Source organism: Hemiscyllium ocellatum, chromosome 1 (genome assembly GCF_020745735.1).
Source record: "Hemiscyllium ocellatum isolate sHemOce1 chromosome 1, sHemOce1.pat.X.cur, whole genome shotgun sequence".
Taxonomy (NCBI): Eukaryota; Metazoa; Chordata; class Chondrichthyes; order Orectolobiformes; family Hemiscylliidae; genus Hemiscyllium; species Hemiscyllium ocellatum.
In genome coordinates this window covers 37,713,582-37,733,481 of record NC_083401.1, presented here as the reverse complement: position 1 = coordinate 37,733,481, position 19,900 = coordinate 37,713,582, and the positions used below count along the sequence as shown (strand labels likewise).

Below are 19,900 nucleotides of genomic sequence, written 5' to 3'. Positions count from 1 at the left end.
AACACCCAGAGGAAACCCACGCAGACACGGGAGAACGTGCAAACTCCACACAGTCAGTCGCCTGAGGCCGGAATTGAACCCGGGTCTCTGGCGCTGTGAGGCAGCAGTGCTAACCACTGTGCCACCGTGCCGCCCACCTTTCACCTATTAAATCCCTGCTTTTGATAGAGAAGTATTCAGTATAAAAGATTGGTTGTTGAAAATCCAGGGGAAGACTTTGGGATCAGGGCTGGGGAAATCCAGCAGAGCAGAGGTATGATGGAAGAGAGCCGGGGTGGCGGGGAGCATGGAAGGGAAACAAAGGCAAGAGGGCTTCTCAGTTTCTGCGCCCTTCTTCCCAAGTCCTGGGCTCTCCCTGTCACTCTACGTCACCATTAATATGCTTATCCCTCTGGCTTCTAGAATCATGGAAGGCCTTCAATGTGGAAATAGGCCTTTTGATCCACCACATCTTCTGACCCTGTGAAAAGCATCACCTCTACCCTAACTCCGCATTTACCATGGCTAACCCACCGAGCCTGCACATCCTGGACACTACGGACAATGCACTTAACTTGTGCATCTTTGGGCTGTGGGGGGAAACTGGAGCACCCAGCAGAAACCCACACAGAGAAACAGGGAGAATGTGCAAAATCCACAAAGACAGTCACCAGAGAGTGGAATTGAATCCAGGTCTCTGACACTGTGAGGTAGCAGTTCTAACCACTGAGCCACTGTGTTGCCCTTCTGGGTTCTCTTCCCTTCGGAGTCCAGGGTTTCACTGTCCCACTCATCCTCTCCCCACCACTAAAGATCAGTTCAAAATTGCATACAGTCTGTGTTATGAAGGCAGTGTTTGCTTTGGCAAATAGAATTCAGGAGAATCCAAACAGATTTTACAAATATATTAAGGACAAAAGTGTAACTAGGGAGAGAATAGGGCCCCTCAAAGATCAGCAAGGCAGGCTTTGTGTGGAGCCACAGAAAATGGGGAAGATACTAAATGAATATTTTTACATCAGTATTTACTATGGAGAAGGATATGGAAGATATAGGAAATAGATGGTGACATCTTGCAAAATGTCCATATTACGGAGGAAAAAGTGCTGGATGCCTTGAAACGGTTAAAGGTGGATAAATCCCCAGAACCTGATCAGGTGTACCCGAGAACTCTGTGGGAAGCTAGAGAAGTGATTGCTGGGCCTCTTGCTGAGATATTTGTATCATCGATAGTCACAGTGAGGTGTCGGAAGACTGGAGATTGGAAAACGTGGTGCCTCTGTTTAAGAAGGGCAGTAAAGACAAGCCAGGGAACTATAGACCAGTGAGCCTGACGTCGGTGATGGGCAAGTTGTTGGAGGGAATCCTGAGGGACAGGATGTACATGTAAATGGAAAGGCAAGGACTGATTAGGTAGAAGGCAGAGGGTGGTGGTGGAGGGGAGTTGTTCAGATTGGAGGCCTGTGACCAGTGGAGTGCCACAAGGATCGGTTTTGGGTCCTCTACTTTTTGTCATTTACATAAATGATTTGGATGCGAGCATAAGAGGTACAGTTAGTAAGTTTGCAGATGACACCAAAATTGGAGGTGTAGTGGACAGCGAAGAGGGTTACCTCAGATTACAACAGGATCTGGACCAGATGGGCCAATGGGCTGAGAATTGGCAGATGAAGTTTAATTCAGATAAATGCGAGGTGCTGCATTTTGGGAAAGCAAATCTTAGCAGGACTTATACACTTAATGGTAAGGTCCCCGGGAGTGTTGCTGAACAAAGAGACCTTGGAGTACAGGTTCATAGCTCCTTGAAAGTGGAGTCACAGGTAGATAGGATAGTGAAGAAGGCATTTGGTATGTTTTCCTTTATTGGTCAGACTATTGAGTACAGGAGTTGGGGGGTCATGTTGCAGCTGTACAGGACATTGGTTAGGCCACTGTTGGAATATTGTGTGCAATTCTGGTCTCCTTCCTGTTGGAAAGATGTTGTGAAACTTGAAAGGGTTCAGAAAAGATTTAGAAGGATGTCGCCAGGGTTGGAGGATTTGAGCTACAGGGAGAGGCTGAACAGGCTGGGGCTGTTTTCCCAGGAGCGGCGGAGGCTGAGGGGTGATCTTATAGAGGTTTACAAAATTATGAGGGGCATGGAAAGGATAAATAGGCAAAGTCTTCTCCCTGGGGTAGGGGAGTCCAGAACTGGAGGGCATAGTTTTAGGGTGAGAGGGGAAAGATATAAAAGAGACCCATGGGGCAACGTTTTCACACAGAGGATGGTATGTGTATGGAATGAGCTGCGAGAAGATGTGACGGAGGCTGGTACAATTGCAACATTTAAGAAGCATTTGGATGAGTATATGAAATGGAAGGTTTTGGATGGATTATGGGCCGGGTGCTGGCTGGTGGGACTAGATTGGGTTGGGATATCTGGTCAGCATGGACAGGTTGGACCGAAGGGTCTGTTTCCATGCTGTACATCTCTATGACTCTATGTGAACTGGCCCACAGTTGCTGGCATCAGCAAGTACTGATTACTGCTAGACTATTAATCCAGAGGTCCAGATAATATTCTCAGGACTTGTCATACCAGATAGTAGAATCTGAATTCAACAAACACCTGGAATTAAGAGTCTAATGAAACCACAAAACCATTGTAAATTGTCAGAAAAACTCATCTGGTTCACTAATGCCCTTTAGGGAAGGAAACTGCTGTCTTGACTGGGCTGGTTGACGTGTGACCAGATGGACAATAGTGTGGATTACTCTCAACAGCCTTTTGATCAATTAGGAATGGGCAATAAGTGCTTGCAAAACTAATGACACCCACCTCTCAGCAATATTTACATTATATATATGGCCAAGATAAATAATTTTCCCTGTAGTCTAACATAGAACTAAAAACAATGATAAAAGTACAAGAGCTCAAACTCCAGAACTTACGCCAGTTACCTGAAATGAGCAGGAACCTACCCGGCAGAATGAATTGCACAGCAAACCTTGAGGTATTGCTCAAGATTATTCTCATTTTGAGTTCGAGCAAGACGAGAATACAGGAACCATGGTCCAAAAACCTAGAAAAGAGATAGCGTTATTTGAGTGAGGTAAACCAGCTACAATTTTTATTGCTCATTGAAAACTGCTAAATTCATAGGTTTAAAAAAGAAATCTCCCCCACTCCCCTGAAGGCCATGACTGCTGAAATTAACTTGTTCACAGGGGCATGAGAATTCAAACACTTAGTATTAGCAGACTATAACAGATGAGAGGGCACTATTAGCTGAATAACTGAATATATATATAACTGAACAGATATAACTGAAAAAGTTATAGTTATGCACCTTCTGCAGCAATCAATGCAAAATGTTCAAAAGCAGGAAATATTACTGATTTCTATTTTGAATGCTGATTGTTAAATTAAATACAAAAGACCCCTGACAGTCACTTTAAATCAAAGAGACTATATCGAGAAAGCGTACGTACTACTTGCAGATACCAATACTTACAAACAAGTGGCGATCGACCTGACCGCACAACTAGAGAACCGAATCACAGCCCTACTCAAAAAACTTCAGAAATCTGGAGAAATAAATAAGACCAACTTCCAAAAAATGAAACTAAATGGATCCAACACACCATGCTTTTACGGATTACTCAAAATTCACAAACCAGGAGCCCCGCTCAAAACCACAGTCTCACTTACTAGAACACCAACTTATAGATCGGCCAAGGAGCTACACCCAAAGACTAAAACACTTAGTAGAAGACTCCCGCCACTCCATCCACTCCATCCAAGAATTCCTGATGACCAAAGACACCAAGATTGAAGAGGATGAAACAATGGTTGCCTTTGATGGAACAGCACTGTTCATATCTATCAACATCACCCTGGCCAAGGAAACACTAACTACATTATTAAAAGAACCAAAGACACATACACCAAACACCACCAACTTCATCAGCAAGGACAATATCATCAAGCTTGTGGACCTATGCCTTTCACCCACTTCACTTTCAACAAAAAAACCTACAGACAAACCAATGGAACACCCATGGGATCTCCAATATCAGGATTTAGCAGAGGCAGTGATGCAGAGACTGGAACAAACAGCTCTGCCAACCATCCAACCCAAACTTTGCGTCTGCTACATTGATGATACCTTCATCATTACTAAACAAAATAAATTAGAGGAAACCTTCAAGACCATCAATAATACCCTTACTGGCATAAAATTCACTAAAGAGAAGGAAAACAACAAACTTGCCAGTCCTAGATGCCACAGTAGAGTGAACAGCCAATAGGGAACTTCAAACCAGCGTTTACAAGAAAACAACACATACTGTACAAATACTGAATGACAGAAGCAATCATCCCAACACCCACAGTGAATAGTGTATTCAAAAAGAACAGGTACCCAATGAACATAGTCAGCCGACTGCTTAGCAACAAACCCCAACAAGCAGACAAAACATGCCAAGAAACCCTCGCCACTCTCCCCTACATCAAAGGCATCTCTGAAATGGCTACCAGATTACTCAGACCCCTTCGCATCATGGTAGCCCATAAACCGACCAACACACTAAAACAGCAGCTAATGAACTTGAATGACCCGACAGAGACAACAAACAAAATTTACAAAGTACCTTGCAAGGGTTGTAACAAACACTACATTGGACAAACAGGCAGAAAACTAGCGACCAGGATACATGAACATCAACTAACAACAAAAAGATATGGCCCACACTCACTGGTATCCTTACATACAGATGAGGAAGGACACCATTTCAACTGGGACAACACACCCATCCTCGGACAAGCCAGAGACACGCACGAGATTTTCTAGAAGCATGGCATTCCAAATCAGAACTCTACCAACAAACACATTGAATGGGATCCCATTTATCACACCCTGAGAAAAGGAACAGGAAATTATGACACTACAGGAAATGACACCCAAGGAAACCTAAACACATAAATAGAAGGTGGGCCATGCCACCAGTGCTTCAGCCAGAGGCTCACTGAAGATATTATCTAGTATGGTGATGAAATGCCAGAAAACAAACCTTCTAGCTTAGTGAGCAAACCTAATCCGGAATCACCATGAGCTACAAATCTTCTCAAAACACGCTAGTACAGTTGAAATCAAAATCAGATTATCAATCATCTCGCTGAATGGAGGATCAGGCTCAAAGGGCATACTCATATAAACAAGGAGCATAAGTAGGCATTTCAGCCCCTGTTATGCAATTCAATAAGATCACGGGTAATCGGTTTGTTAACTTAAACCTGCATTCCCATTTACATCTTTCAATCTCTTGCTTCACAAGAATCCACCTATATCTACCTCAAAACTACTCAAAGCCTCTCTTCCCAGCAAGAGGATGAAAGCAGAGTTTGAAAGACCCATAACCCTCAGCCAAAAAAAGTTTCATCTAATTTAAATGGGCTACCGTTAATTTTTAAACAATACCCCCAGTTCCTATTTCCTACAACTACTTTGCAGTTGGAATACACAGGACTCCTTACAAGTTTATTACCTAAACAGAGTCGTTTCAAATGTTTATCAAATATCAGAAGATTTAATATTACAGATTTACATCATTGATGATTCCTAAAAGCACCAATACTTCATAGTTGCATACAGTCTGGTATATGGTGTGGGAGTGCAATGCAAGATAGAATAATCATAAGCATGTTAGCAGGCAATTTTAAATCTGAAGATGTACGTGATCTACCATGATTTAGAGTTAATTTGGAGAGATTGAATAACCATGTCCAACTCTTGGGGAAATAAGGCAGGGCAGGTGACTGAGGTGTCAGTGGGGAAGCACTTTGGGTAAAAAGTGAGGTCTGCAGATGCTGGATTTCAGTGCTGAAAATGTGTTGCTGGTTAAAGTACAGCAGGTCAGGCAGCATCCAAGGAACAGGAAATTTGACGTTTCGGGCAAAAGCCCTTTGGGGCCAGCAAACATAACTCTATTTGATTTAAAATAGTGATGGAAAAGGATAGACCAGATCTAAAAGTTGAAGTTCTATACTGGAGAAAGGCCAATTTTGACGGTATCAGGCAAGGACTTTCAAAAGTTGGGGGCAGATGCTCGCAGGTAAAGGGACGGCTGGAAAATGGGAAGCCTTCAGAAATGAGATAACAAGAATCTAGAGAAAGTATATTCCTCTTAGGGTGAAAGGAAAGGCTGGTAGGTATAGAGAATGCTGAATAACTAAAGAACTTGAGGGTTTGGTTAAGGAAAAAAAGAAAGCATATGTAAGGTATAGACAGGATAGAGCAAGTGAATCCTGAGAAGAGTATAAAGGCAGTAGGAGTATACCTAAGAGTGAAATCAGGAGGGCTAAAAGGGGACATTAAATAGCTTTGGCAAATAGAATTAAGGAGAATCCAAAGGGTAACTAGGGAAAGAATAGGGCCCCTCAAAGACCAGCAAGGTGGCCTTTGTGTGGAGCTGCAGAAAATGGGGGAGATACTAAATGAGTATTTTGCATCCGTATTTACTGTGGAAAAGGATATGAAAGATATAGACTGTAGCGAAATAACTGGTGACACCTTGCAAAATGTCCAGATACAGAGGAGGAAGTGTTAGTTGTCTTGAAACACAAAGGTGGATAAATCCCCAGGACCTGATCAGGTGTGACCTGGAACTCTGTGGGAAGCTAGAAAAGTGATTGCTGGGCCTCTCGCTGAGATATTTGTATCATCAATAGTCACAGGTGAGGTGCCAGAAGACTGGAGGTTAGCTAACATGGTGCCACTATTTAAGAAGGGTGGTAAGGACAAGCCAGGGGACTACAGACCAGTGAGCCTGATGTCGGTGGTGGGCAAGTTGTTGGAGGGAATCCTGAGGGACAGGATTTACAAGGACTGATTAGAGATAGTCAACATGGCTTTGTGTGTGGGAAGTCATGTCTCACAAACTTGATTGAGTTTTTTGAAGTAACAAAGAGGATTGATGAGGGGAGAGCAGTAGATGTGATCTTTGTGGACTTCAGTAAGGCGTTCGACAAGGTTCCCCATGGGAGACTGGTTAGCAAGGTTTGATCTCATGGAATACAGGGAGAACTAGCCATTTGGATACAGAACTGGCTCAAAGGTAGAAGACAGAGGGTGGTGGTGGAGGGTAGTCTCTCAGACTGGAGGTCTGTGACCAGTGGAGTGCCACAAGGATCGGTGCTGGGCCCTCTACTTTTTGTCATTTACGTAAATGTTTTGGATGCGAGCATAAGTGGTACAGTTAGTAAGTTTGCAGATGACACCAAAATTAGAGGTGTAGTGGACAGCGAAGAAGGTGACCTCAGATTACAACAGGATCTTGATCAGCTGGGCCAATGGGCTGAGAAGTGGCAGATGGAATTGAATTCAGATAATTGAGAGGTGCTGCATTTTGGGAAAGCAAATCTTAGCAGGACTTATACACTTAATGGTAAGGTCCTAGGGAGTGTTGCTGAACAAAGACACCTTGGAGTGCAGGTTCATAGCTCCTAGAAAATAGAATCGCAGGTAGATAGGATAGTGAAGCGGCGCTTGGTATGCTTTCTTTTATTGGTCAGAATATTGAGTACAGGTCATGTTGCATCTGTACAGGACACCGGTTGGAATATTGCGTGCAATTCTGGTCTCCTTCCTGTCGGAAAGATGTTGTGAAACTTGAAAGGGTTCAGAAAAGATTTAGAAGGATGTCGCCAGGGTTGGACAGTTTGAGCTATGGGGAGAGGCTGAACAGGCTGGGGCTGTTTTTCCAGGAGCGGCGGAGGCTGAGGGGTGACCTTGTAGAAGTTTACAAAATTATGAGGGGCATGGATAGGATAAATAGACAAGGTCTTTTTCCTAAGGTGGGGGAAGTCCAGGACTAGAGGGCATAGGTTTAGGGTGAGAGGGGAAACATGTAAAAGGGACCTAAGGGGCAACTTTTCCCACAGAGGGTGGTACGTGTATGGAATGAGCTGCCAGAGGAAGTGGTGGAGGCTGGTACAATTGCCACATTTAAAAGGCATTTGGATGGGTATATGAATAGTAAGGGTTGGGAGGGATATGGGCCAGGTGCTGGCTGGTGGGACTAGATTGGGTGGGGATATCTGGTCAGTATGGATAGGTTGGACCGAAGGGTCTGTTTCCATGCTGTACATCTTTATGATTCTATGACTCTATAAACAGAAAGCAGAATATGTAGATGAAAACTAATGGTGCGTCTCCAAATTTGATTCGCAAAAAGACAGTGCAATATGATCTTTACACAAAGACAAAAGAAATGTAGAGTTAAACACAATATATGCTGACATATGATTCATCAACTGCATGCTGGACGGCACTTAACATTTTGAATGGGGTGATGCAAAGGTAAGAGTAAAAGTCTGATTGCAGACTCAGGCATACAATTTCAAACATTTGTTTCAGTAAGGTTGGGGGGAAATTCATTAACAGACTTTTTATCTGACAACAATGAGTAATTTAAAGTATTTTAATTTAAAGCATTCAGAAAGTGGCTATGAATAGATTAGCCTGTATTATGGAGAATTATGACAATTCTCAACACAACGGGAAAGGGCAATACATCAATTGCCACTCAGTACATATCATATGAAATACTGAATTTCTTGTTTTCGAGGACTTCAATTATTTGAAAATATTATCAATGAACAAGCAGTGTTCAAAATAGCCAAATGTTTATCACATGAAAAGTGAGTTGTTAACAAACTAACAATGCAGCACAGTATCAAGTCACACACAAAATTTAAAGTCTTTCATATTTGAAGTTAAAGAGCAGCCCAGCTGTAATGTAATTCAGAGTGCAGGTAATGTCCTGGGGTTATGGGCTCATATTCCAACAAGGTAGGTGGAATAATAAATCTGGATTTAAAAGCAAGTAGAACAAAAGTAAAGTCGCCAACGATCCAGAGGACCAAAGGACTATTCTCTCCCTATAAAGAAATAGAGACAACTGATGGAATGCTTAATCTGAAAGTCACCACCCCCAGATGAGGGGCAACATTGAGAATGTGGAATCTTCATGGCACTCTTAGTCGGTGTGGGAATTGAGCCTGCACTAGTGGTGTCACTCTGTAATACAAACCAATCATTCAGCTAACTGAGTTAACCAACTCCCAGAGAAGGTAATATAATCGTGACTTTAAAACCATCTTGAAAATGCACCTGGTTCACTAATGCCCTTTCGGGAAGGAAATCCGCCAGCCCTACCTGGTCTGGCCCAAACTTTTACTCCAAACCCAGAGCAATGTGACTACCTTTGAAGTGAACTGGCTCACCAAGTCACTACAAAGCTTAAAGACAACAGATAGTTACCATTATCCAGAAACTGAACTGGAGTAATGATATAAATACTGTGTCTACAAGAGCAAGTCAGAAACTAGATATTGTATGTTCAGTAACATTAGACATAAGTCAAGAGTATGACAGAATAGTCTCCACTTGCATGCATGGTTACAGATTCAATGACATTCGAAAGTTCAACATTTTTTTTTAAGATTCCAGACCTACAGTCTGGAAACAGGCCCTTCGGCCCAACAAGTCCACACCGACCCACCGAAGCACAACCCACCCATACCCCTACACTTACCCCTTCACCTAACACTACGGGCAATTCAGCATGGCCAATTCACCTGACCTGCACATCTTTGGACTGTGGGAGGAAACCGGAGCACCCGGAGGAAACCCACGCAGACATGGGGAGAACGTGCAAACTCCACACATCATCCAGGAAAAACAGCCACTTGACTAGCATCCTGTGCACAACATCTGACATCATTGCAAGGTGGCAGCAGTGTGTATTGCCTACAAGAGACATTGCAAGAAGTCACCATGGTTCCTTCAATAGTACCTTCTAAACATATGACTTCTATCACACCTCGAAGGAAAAGGACAGCAGATGCAAAGAAACATTACTACCTAGAAGTTCAAGGCCACACACCATCTGTGAGTGTACCTTCACCCCATGGACTACAGCAGTTCAAGAAGGCAGCAATTACAGTTAGGCAATAGAGAGTGTGCTTTGACCAAAACATGGACTCTCCTGCTCCTCAGATTCTGCCTGACCTGCTGCGCTTTTCCAGCACCACACTCTTGACTCTAATTTCCAGCATTTATTATACATAAATTATGAACATACTCAGACACAAAACAATAGAAGTAATATTATTTTTAACCAAATACTTGCCTATTATAAAAACAAATTGCAACTATCTCCATAAAACCACTCACTGTACACCCACATCAAGCCACTTGCTGCTGAAACTCTCATCCATACTTTACCATCCTAGTCATTATCTACCCTCTCTGAATGAAGTTGCAGACTTCCAACAGGTCATAAGGATGTACTTACAGTAGAGAGGGATATCTGGTAATGGTTTAACCTGAGAGTGAGTACACCTCAGGTGAGAGGAGAGATTGAGCGATATAGTTCTACATGATAACCTCAGCCGGTGCAGAAATTGAGCCTACACTGTTGGTATCACTCTGCATCATAAACTGGTCGTTGAGCCAACTGAGCTGATTGATAACACCTCCCCTTTTGCCAAATGCATGCATGCACGCACACACATACTTATCCATAATTTTGCTATATGCATCCTCTCCTGCAGTGTCACCTTTTTATCCCATCTGTTCTGGCCTTTCTGGCTTACACTTTTTCTTGATCTCCCAACGCCGAAATTATATTAATCCTTTTTTAACTTCACTCCTCCCTATCTCAGTAACCTTCTCCAACTATTCAACCCAACGCTGCAGTCTTCAGACTTGGGTTCATTGGGAGAAAACAGCAGGGATGCACATTGTTGTTGACTAAGCCTTTTAGCCATTTAGGCTTAGACTCTGGGATTGCCTTCTCTTTCATGTATCTCCTCAAAACTACCTCTGGCCAAATCTTTGATATTCTGAATATTAGACTGTATCATTTATGAGGCGAAAGCGAGGACTGTAAATGCTGGAGATCAGAGTCAAGAGTGTGGTGCTGGAAAAGCACAGCAAGTCAGCATCCAAGGAGCACGAAAATCGCATTTCAGGCAAAACCCTTCATCAGGAATGAGGCTGGGAGCCTTGGGGTTGGAGAGATAAATGGGAGGGGTGGGGGGGAAAGAGTGGGGAAGGTAGCTGAGAGTGCAATAGGTGGATGGAGGCAGAGGTAATGGTGACAGATCATAGAAGAGGATGGTGCGGATAAGCGGGAAGGAAGATGAACAGGTAGGACAGGTCTTGAGGGCAGTGCTGAGCTGGAAGGTTGGAACTAGGATAAGGTGGGGGCCAGAGGAAATGAGGACACTGGTGAAATCCACATGGATACCATGGGGTTGAAGGGTCCCAAGGCAGAAGATGAGGCATTCTTCCTCCAGACAACAGCTGGTAAGGGAGTGGCAATGAAGGAGGTCCAGGACCTGCATCTCCTTGGCAGAGTGAGAGTTAAAGTGGGGCACTGGGGTTGGTTGGTGCGGGTGTATTATTTGATTATACTTCTGTTAACATGCTTCATGATTTTTCACTTTGAAGATGCTGTATTTTCTTTATTGATAGGGATATTCTGTTTGCTTGTTTTCAATTTAAAAGTAATTTCCTAGAAGTTATGAGTGTCTCAATGCTACAGCATCAAGCTGCAGGTGGAGAGGGTTGCCCAGATATTTTCAAATCAACTTGTTCAAAGATAATTATCACACAACTCTGAAGCGGGTGGGACCTGAATCTGGGCCTCTATTATCATCCAAAAAAATTGATCCGTCAGCTGAATTTTTAGACCTTTGATTTTGCACATTTTAACTTCTCCCATTTGGTGATTTGGTCTTTCCAGTTGATGTGTATAATATAGGAGTTGGTACAGGTGAAACTTATATCATTGTGGTAAAACAATCATTGAACAAAGTGAGAGTCTCACATTTTAGCAATGTATTTATTCATTCATGACAGTGTGTCACTGGCTAGACTAGCATTTATCGCCCATCTAGATTAGACTCCTCTACAGTGCGGAAACAGGCCCTTCGGCCCAACAAGTCTACACCGACCCTCCGAAGTGTAATCCATCCAGACCCATTTCCTCTGACAAATGCACCTAACACTATGGGCAATTTAACATGGCCAATTCACCTGACCTGAACAACTTTGGACTGTGGAAGGAAACCGGAGCGCCTGGAGGAAATCCACACAGACATGGGGAGAATGTGCAAACTCCTCCCAGAGAGTCACCCAAGGCTGGAATCGAACTTCAGTCCCTGGCGCTGTGACGCAGCATTGCTAACCTCTGAGCCACTCTGCTTTCTGCAGCAATAAGTTCCATAGATTAACCACTTGAAGAAGGTCCTCATCTCAGTTCTAAAGGGTGATTCCCTTCACTCGGAGACTGTACCCTCAGATCCTAGTCTCTTCCGCTTGTGGAAACATCGTCTCTACATCCAGGCTTCTCAGTATTCTGTTAGAACCAATGTGTTTACCCCTCATCTTTCAAAACTTAAGAGTACAGACCCAGAGTCCTCAACTACTCCCCTTTTGCAACAGCTGCTCATCCCAGCCTGACTGTTGACGGATTAGATGGCAATGAAGAGGTCAAGCCAGATTTTGCCAGTGTACATGCAACATCTGACCCATGCCTTAAAGAATGGAGACTATACATAAGGAGTGTTACAAGCTGAATGTTTAAGCAAGATAAAATGCAAGGGGGTAAGGTGACAACTAAAAATATGATTTTAGTTATGACTACACATAGAACCCTAGCAAAACTGGAAGTGATGGCAATCGGGGGAAACACTCTGCTGGTTGCAGCAGGTGTATAGTGAGTGGTTTTACGGAGATAGTTGCAATTTGTCTTTATCATAGACAAGTATGAAAGTTGTTGTTGTTGTTGCTGGTGCAGGTCAGTCATCTCAGGTCCAGAACATCTCTGCAGAAGTTCTTCATGGGCCTTACCATCTACAGCTCCTTCATCAATAACTTTCCCTCCAACAGAAGATCAGAAGTTACCATTAGCATGGGAATGTTTGCTGATGATTAGGCAATGTTCATCCTCAATCATGATTCCGCAGATACTGAAGTGGTCTCCGCTCAAATGCAACAAGATCTGGACAATATGCAGGCTTGGGCTGACAAATGGCAGGTAACATTCTTTGATTTAACTTGTTGTTGTCACATGTACCGAGATACAATTCAAAGTATGGTTTTTGCATGCTCTACAGGCAAATCTTTTACACCACACGATGAAGGCCTTTTGCCTGAAACGGTGTATTGCATGCAGTTCTGGTTGCCGCATTATAGGAATAATGCAGAAGCTTTGGAAAGGGTTCAGAGGAGATTTACCAAGATGTTGCCTGGTATGGAGGGACGGTCTTATGAGGAAAGGCTGAGAAACTGGTGGTTGTTTTCATTAGAGAGGAAGTTGACAGGTTACTTAATTGAGACATACAAGATAATCAGAGGGTTAGATCGGGTGGACAGTAAGAGTCCTTTTCCTCGGATGGAGATGGCCAGTTCGAGGGGACACAGCTTTAATTTGAGGGGTGATTGATAAAGGAGAGACGTCAGAGGTAGTTTCTTTACTCAGAGTTGTAGGGACAAGGAATGCACTGCCTGCGACAGTAGTAGACTTGTCAAATTTAAGGGCATTTAAATGGTCATTGGATGAACATATGGATGAAAATGGAATGGTGTAGGACAGATGGGCTTCAGATTAGTTCTACAGGTCGGCACAATATTGAGGGCCAAAGGGCCTGTACTGCACTGTAATGTTCTATCTATGTTATTGATTACAAAATGGGTTGAGATTAGCAGAGATATTTGATGTGGAATTAGGTGACCTTGGAGGGTAGAGTACATACAACTGGTAATTCAGCTCGGGCCAAAGTTGAATGCTGAAGTTACAAACAGCCTGATTCAAAATGTGAAAGTGGTTCAGGAGTGAGATGGAAGTGATAACAGTAGAATTTAGCCTCAGGCCGAAAATGCTTCCTGATATATGCAATTCTTGGAGGAAGAGGTTCAAACAAGACTGTTATTAGACAGAGTCTGGCAATTAAAAATAAAATCAAGTGACATTGCTATTGAGATTCTGATCATGGCAACTTGTCAAGGTGCAACTGTTTTTTAAAATCTATTCAGCAGTTGTGCATGTCACGAGAAAGAGCAATATTTATTGTTTGACCCTAATTAAGGGGAGAATGGTAGTGATAATAGTGGCAATGTCACCAGACTGGTAATTGAGAGATCCAGGATATTGGTCTGTGAACATGGGTTCACATTCCACCACAGATGTTTGTGGCCTTTAAATCCAGTTGGAAAATCTAGAAAATAAAACAAGTTACTTTTTGCATTGGCTAGAATGTATCATTTCCCCTGTGAGAGGAGAAAAGCAAAACTTTAATTTAATTAGATAAGTTTAATTGGAGGTTTAGTTTTTGTTACAGTGCTCCTTGGAGGGATTAATTAGACAATTTTGTTATCAGCTTCCTGTTGTCCATCCAAGTAATATACAGTTAGACTCTGTAATGGTGACGTGACAGCTTTCATTGAAAGTTGTAAATCCGCAAATAGTTAACAGATGTCCTTCAGAAAAGAAATCTATCGTTCTTACCTGGCCTGGCTTTCATATGACTCTAGGCCCACAGAAATGTGGCTGATTTCTGAAATGCCCTAGTAAGCCAATCAACTGAAGGGCAGTTACAGATTGGCAATAAATAATAGTTTTGCCAGAAATCCCAATATTGCTCAAAGCAATAGAAAGTTACTCTAAAGGTGGCAATGAATTATCTTTTTGAACTGCTGCAGTTTTTGTAATGAAAGGACACAAACACTGCTTTAGGAATGGATTTCTAAGATTTTCACCCAGTAATGAAAAAGGATCACGCATATTTCAAAGTCAGGGTAGTATGTGATTTAGGAAGAGATCAAGGGCTCCAGTGTGGTTTGGATAGGATACGTTGTGGAAAGTCCAGTTGAGTGGGCAGGGTCATAGAACCTTACAACACAGAAGGTGACCATACAGTCTATCATGCAAAACGCTGAATTTTTAAAACAGCTATCCAATGAATTCTAATTCCATCCAAACGTGCTCATATCCCTGCCATTTATAGTCAAGGATATATCAAATTCCCTTTTCAAACTTACCACCAAATCTCCCTTCAACAGTCCTTCAGGTAGCAAAATTCATAGAATTACCTACAACTTATAGTACCATGTCTAAATGCTTAACAGAAATTGTGGACAGTTGTTTCAGCACCAAAGCTTGTGGAAGGCCCCCTCAGGTTTTGCCAGACCCTTTATCCTGGTTGTCTTTTCTGTTTTTGGTGGGAAAAACGTGAGGAAGTATTTTTCATACAAAAAGTATTATGAATTTGGAAGCCTTTCCCCAAAGTGTGAATTTTGTTTCCAAACTTTCCCCAGAACAACCAAGAAATACTTTGAATTCAGTCTCCACATCCTTATCTCCAGTAGTCCACGGGATGAGCAATGAGAGTTCCCAGATTTCTAGTTAGAGAGCCCTCTGAATAACAGCTGTTCCACAAATGTCAGTGTTGGACTGGAGTGGACAAAGTTTTAAAAAAAGAATCACACAACACCAGGTTACTGTCCAATAGGTTTATTTGAAAGAAACTCTGGGATTGACATATCAATCAAAACCTGCACTCCCATTCTCAGTGATTAAAAACTTAATAGCCATCCAGGTTTATCTAATACATCGCATCAGTTGTACCACACTTTGATCTTTTACTTTATAAATTCTGTGTCCTATATATCCTGCCCCATTTGCTACCTGATAAAGGAGCAGCGCTCAGAAAGCTTATACTTTCAAATAAACCTGTCGGACTATAACCTGATGTTGTAACATTTTTAACTTTTTCTGTCTTTAACAAGCTTGTCACTTTTGTTTCGCCTACTGCAGACCTGTTGACCTGAATAATCAGTCCACTTAGTGTTAGTTCACCTTTTAAAAATTCATATACAACATCTCCTCAAATGACTCTTATCTATTCTTTCAATTATTTCTGTATAGCGTTCATCAGCATAGTTAGTCAAGCATTTTTACAGACTACTATTATGTTGTCAGTTTCAAGATACTTCTCTATCACACAGTAGATTAAAAACTCCCATTATCTTTCTTACCAATTTTGACATTAAGCAAGTAGGTCTATAGTTTTCTGGAGTTGTTCAAATATCCCATTTTCTATTTTAGCTGTACTCTTAACACTTTGCTGTCCTCTCCAATGAATTTTTAAATATATGTAAGATTACCTCTGCTATCACTTTCCTAATTTCTTTTAATGCATGCAGATGCATTTCATCCAGAACAGAAGACTTATCTTATGTTTAACAATATTTCCAACCTTCTTCAACTTAAAAGATATTGTAATCTTTTTCTAAAACATCTAATATTAAAATTGGCATTTCAGTGTTTCAATGTGCAACACTGCTCCAATATAGTCCATAAAAATAAGAGCTCCCACTTTCCACTTCAGGATCTTTGGAACTTTTCATTTTGGAATCAGGAACTCCTTATTAAAGCAAGGATATTAAACTGGAGAGGGTTCAGAAAAAATGTTTCCAGGAACAAAGGGTTTGAGACATTTTTCAGTGCCACATAGGAGTTGAGGGGCGACCTTATTGAGGTTTATAAAATCATTTTAGCACATTTACCTTCATTGGTCAGTCCTTTGAGTACAGGAATTGTGAAGTCATGTTGAGGTTGTACAGGGCAATGGGGAGGCCTCTGCTGGAATACTGTGTCCAGTTCTGGTCACCCAGTTGTAGAAAGGATATTATTAAACGAGAGAGAATTAAAAAGAGATTTACCAGGATATTGCCAGGTATGGAAGACTGGAATTAAAAAGAAAAGCTGGATAGGCTGGGACATTTTCCACTGGAACTAGGAGATTAAGAGATGGCCTTTTAGAGGTTTATAAAATAATGAGGGGTGTAGATAGGGTTTATGGTAGGTAACTTTTCCCTAGAATGGGGGATTTCAAAACTAGGAGGCATATTTTTAAAGCAAGAGGATGCAAATAGGACTAATTTAGTTTGGGAATGTGGTCAGTATGGATCGGTTGGACCACAATGTCTGCTTCCACGCTGTAAGACCTAATGACTACAAATTGCAAGGCTGCCATTCATACATTGCATCAAGATAAAAACTGCTTCACAGATTATTATAACTAGCACCAATAAATTTCTTACTGTAAACACAGTCATTCCTGACTATGGATATTCATAGAAAAATGAGGCTCCACATCACAGAATTTGAATGTCGTCATCAAAAGAACTTAAAAATAGCTTACAAGGCTAAAAGGTTTCAAGTTTTTCCAATTCATTGCCAGTGTTTTTAAAACTGCTGCTTAGATCACTACAGTTAAGACTCTCAAATTGCAAATGCTCAATTCATGAAAACAGGAAGGGGCTACACACAGCGATTTTAGATAAATCATAAGAAATACGAACACGAGTTGGCCATCCAGCTCAGTGGCCCTGCTCCCCCGTCTGATAGGATCACGGCTAATCTGATTGTCCTTAAATCTACTTGCTTACCTACTCTTTATAATCCTTAATTCACATGTATATTAAAAGTTTGTCTAGCTCAGCCTTAAATATATTCAATGACTCAAGTTCCATTGCTTTTGAGAAAAAGCATTCAAAAGACCAACTACTCAGAGGAAATTCTGCCTGACCAGTTTAAAAGTGGAGACCCCTTAATGTTTAAACTTTAACAACACCAGATTTCTGCACAAGGGAAGTTTTCTCTCAGCAGCCAACACAACAAGTCCCTCAGAATCTGAGATGTATCAATTAGGTGACCTCTAATGATTTCTAAAACCCAATGAGTATAGGCCCAGCTGCTCAAATCTTTCTCATAAGTCAACACCTTTATCCCAAGAATTAACCTGATGCAAGTTGAATCCAAAATTGGCTAAATGACAGGATGCAGATGGTGCTAGAAAGCTGTTTGTGTGACTGGAATCCAGTGTGCATTAGTGCACAATAGGGTAGAGTACGGAGTCCCTTACTATTTCTGATATTCAAAGGATGCAGATGAGAATGTGGAGCAGATGTTAAGTAAGTTTGCTGGATGGCTGACAGTGAGGAGGAAGGTGCTAGGTTTCAGGATGATATAACTGGATTACTCAGAGGGACTAGTGGCAGCTCATCCTTCTCAAAGAAAACTAAGTAATAAATGCTGGTCAGCCAGAATGCCCATATCCCACAAATTAATACAAAAAAAATGTAATTTAATTCTGATAAAAGTGAGTGATGCACTCTGGAAGAAGGAACAAGACAAGGGAGTACTCGAATTACAAGACACTAGGAAGGTCAGAAGAATACCGGGATTTTGGGGTCCACAGGAGGTGGAAGGGCAGACTGAACTGGAAGGGGCGCATAGGAGATTCACCAGCTATGAAGAGAGATTGGATATACTTGCGGTGGCTTTCTTTGGAGTTGAGAAGGTTGAGGAGGGATCCTTGTAGAGATGCATAACGTTAAGAGGGGCATGGACAGCTGCTCCCCTTAGTTAAAGGGTCAATAACAAGGAGGCATAGTTTTAAAGTGAAAGGCAGGAGACTTAGGGGCAACACTGTAGCTAGCACTGCTGCGTTATAGCATCAGGGACCCAAGATCAATTCCAGCCTTGGACAACTGTCTGTGTGGAGATAGTGCATTTTCCCTGTGTCTAGGAGTTTCTGCTAGGTCTCTGGTTTTCTCCCAGAGTCCAAAGATAAGCAAGTTAGGTGGTTTTGAATATCAGAAATAGTAAGGGCCTCCATACTCTACCCTATTGTGCACTAGTGCACACTGGGTTCCAGTCACATAGTATCCTGGGATATATGGGTTAGGCAGTTTAGTCATGGTAAATGGTGAAAAGGTAGTTGGGGGCAGTGTAGGATGCTCTTAGAATTGTTGTTGCAGACGCAATGGGCTAAATGGCCTCTTTCCACACTGTAGGAATTCTGTGATTTACAGGGCATGTGCAGAAAAGCTTTTTCATGCAGAGAATGGTAGCAGTCTGAAATGCTAACCTGGGAGGGAAACCACACAACCTTTAAAATGTATTTGCTTGAGAACTTGAAGTGGCCCTAGTACAGGAAAGTGGGACAAGTATAAGGCAGTAGTTTTTATTTGGGGTACTGACTCGATGAACCAATGGGCTTCTTCAGTATTGCATGATTAGTTCTCTGAACTGCTTTTAATGCGTATATTTCCGTCCTGAAGTAAGGAGTTCAAAATGGAACATCATACTTCAGCTGCAGTCTCAATTTCCTGTACAGTTGTTGCAACACTCCATTTCCTTCCAATAAGTCATTCAACGTTTGCTGAACCTGCATATTACTTATGATTTATGTGAAAGGAGATATACTGATAACTAACACAGCATATTGCATCTGCCTCTACTTAAATATTCAATATTTCTATTTTCCTGCTAAAATGGACAACCTTATATTGCTAACATTATATTCATCTACGAAATGTTTGCTCAATCACTTCCCTTATTTATATCCCTTTGCAAATTGTCTTGTCTACCTCATAATTTGTTTTCCCATCTTTGCACTTTCATCAAATTTGCGCCTTCACTTAAGTCAATAGATTGTGTATTATTGAAATCCAGCATTGATCCATGTGGCGCTCCATAGTTTGCCAAGTCAAAATGATCCATTTATCCAGACTCTGCTTCAATCAGTTCTCCAACTGCTATATGTATGACCCAACTCCATGAGCTCGTGTTGTAGCCTTTTATATGGTTACGTTCCATCCCTTCATGGCATCTGGACATCACTAGCAAGGCTACCATTAATTGTCCATTCACTAAAAACAATTAAAAATGAATCACATTGCTATAGGGTTGTAACTACAAACTAAACTGGATAATGATGGCAGATTTCCATCCCTAAAGGAAGGAAATTTATGAACAAGGTAGACTTTTAGCCTGACATCGCTGGTGGGCAAGTTGTTGG

At 41.8% G+C, this 19,900-nt stretch overlaps 1 protein-coding gene across 2 annotated transcripts in view; it reads right to left on the bottom strand.

Moving 5' to 3' along the window:
- ark2n (arkadia (rnf111) N-terminal like PKA signaling regulator 2n) overlaps positions 1-19,900 on the bottom strand; it is a 120,300-nt gene that overhangs the window by 80,808 nt on the left and 19,592 nt on the right. Inside the window, exon 2 of one of the 2 annotated variants that reach the window (XM_060846773.1) lies at positions 2,920-3,041. The gene's annotated coding sequence lies outside the window, so the exon portion shown is untranslated. The remainder of the gene's footprint in view (positions 1-2,919; positions 3,042-19,900) is intronic. The other variant, XM_060846699.1, reaches the window with a different exon arrangement.